This window comes from Eriocheir sinensis, chromosome 18 (assembly GCF_024679095.1).
Source record: "Eriocheir sinensis breed Jianghai 21 chromosome 18, ASM2467909v1, whole genome shotgun sequence".
Taxonomy (NCBI): domain Eukaryota; kingdom Metazoa; phylum Arthropoda; class Malacostraca; order Decapoda; family Varunidae; genus Eriocheir; species Eriocheir sinensis.
This window is the reverse complement of record NC_066526.1, coordinates 19,840,624-19,843,021: the sequence shown is the minus strand read 5'-3', so window position 1 is coordinate 19,843,021 and position 2,398 is coordinate 19,840,624.

The window sequence follows — 2,398 nt, the reverse complement described above, 5'->3', positions numbered from 1 at the left end:
TATGTATTATTATCCCTGCATGTATAATGTTCAGAGTAAAGGCGGCTTTACACCTGCCAATTGGTCGGTAATACAGCCGCGACGTGCTGCCGGCAGCTGATCTTGATCTTGATGTCACAGGTGGCTCGGGATTTCTCCCCAGCCAGGCCTTTGTAGCGGCAGCTCCTGTGAAAAGAAAACAAAAAACATGCGGGAAGTCAATGTTCTCGGGGCAAGATATCATTCCCTACATCTTGCACGCCACATGCCTTCCAAGAACTCTTTCACTGCCTCAATCACTCGTCCACTCGTCTCTCCACTGAGCCCCAGCAGCAGCACCATCCACTCCCTTCCAGTCCTCCCGTTTACTCCACGTCCCATCTCGCTCAAAAACACATGCATCATCTTCGTTCTCTCCCTGTCATACTTCTTGCATTCCAGCACTACATGCTGCACAGTCTCGTCCACACCCCTATCACACATCTGGCACACTTTGCTGCGGGACTCAGACCATCTATAGTTCCTTGCATTCACATCCAGACACTGCGCTCTAGCACGGAAAAGATCACCTCCCAGGCTTCCCTCATACCACACCTCACACTTTGGGGCCTCTTTCTCCCTATACCAGTCGAGAGTTTCCTTTCTTTCCATCTCATTCTTCCACTTGCTCAATCCCTCATCTTTAACTGCCATATCTATCACATTCTTCCACTTTCTTACATCCCACTCAAACCCCTCTCTGTTTCTGTTTGTTATTCTCCATTCAAACACATTCTGTCTATCTTCAAAGGGTCGGTACACCCACCTACTTAGCATAACATTCCTGTCTATCATTCGCCCACATTTATTCGCCCATTTGCCATCTCTTATACTCCACAAGACTTTGTATACTTTCCTTGCTAATCTTGCATCCTCCATTTATTCCAGTCTCACTTTATATCTCAAGGTTGCCTTTACTAGTCTTTCCCTAAACGTGCTCCATCCCATGTCACCCCTAAGAGCCTCTACTGCTGCAAACCTTGGTGCATTCAGTGCCATTCTTGCTACCCTATTTTGCCCCACTTCAATTTTTCTATCTCACTGTCATTCCATGTCATCACATCCATTCCATACATAATGCTCGGGACAGCACACTCTTCCAAACCTCACGGATGACATCATACTTGCTCGCTCTCATCCTCGCTGCACTCCCTAAACGGCCTACCCACTGATTTGCCATACTTATCTTTACATTCTTGGTCCTGCCGCATCCATTTTTGGTCTGGGTCTGGGTCTGGGAGCCCTTCTCGCGGCAAGTTCTCTGCAGCTGAGCGTGTCCGTCTTGTATTGCTGACTGGCGGCTGGGTACAACCTGTCGGCGCCAATAAAACAAGAAAATAATGACAGATGCAGATAACAAGATTTGGAGCCGAGAGGCCGAGGTGGCATTACTAGAAGAAGTGAGGCAGCATAGTTACTTGTGGGACCCACAAGATAAGCTGTATGAGAAGCTGAGTCTACGCAAAACAACTTTTGAGAGAGTGGCAGCAACACTGCGGGAAATGATTATCTCTTTGCGAGATATCGAAGAAGGTAAGGAACGATTATTTTCGTGTATTATATAATCACACTATGTAATGCCTGGGGGTTGCGATGGCATGTTCCTCCCTTCTCTGTTGTTAAATGCAACAATGAACTGGATATTCTTGATATTTATTATTAAGTGGCACGAGGATTTAATGTAGGGAAATAAAAACCGCCGTGAAAAGTATGTAACAATTATTTACTTTTTTTAACGCGATTTTAATGCTCCTTTGAATTGAATTGAATGGACCGTATTGGCTATACATGCAGCGCGACACGTGACCACTCAGTGAACTGTCAAAGCAGTACTACTTTCCATAGAACTCAAGTAATGTACTAGAGTGCGTCTGAGGCTGCCTCCAGGATACAAGGCCTTGGTGCCGCCACCGCTCCAAGCCAACGACTGCACACACTTTACTCTTACCCGATTTCCTGACTCTACTATTTGACATGGAGAAAAACTGAAATCGGGTAGGAGTGAAATGTGTGCAATCATCGGTTTGGTGCGACGGCGGCATCATGGCCGTGTATCCCTGAGACAGCCTCAGACGCACTCTAGTCTATAACTTGAACTCTATGGAAAATACAGCTTAGAGTTGAGTGGCCACATGTGGCGCTGCCTGTATAGCCAATACGGTCCATTGAATCCTTTTCTCATAGTTTTTGCGTACTTTTTATTAGCAAAACTAGACCTAAAAATGAATGGATAGATGCACGTAAAATTGTCTGAAAAAGTACGTCAAAATTATATACTTTATTAGGTACATATTATGGAAAAGTACGTCAGAAATGCATCAAAGAGTATGGAAAAGAACAGGATTATTTACGCACTTTCCACGCATTTTTTAAGATTTAT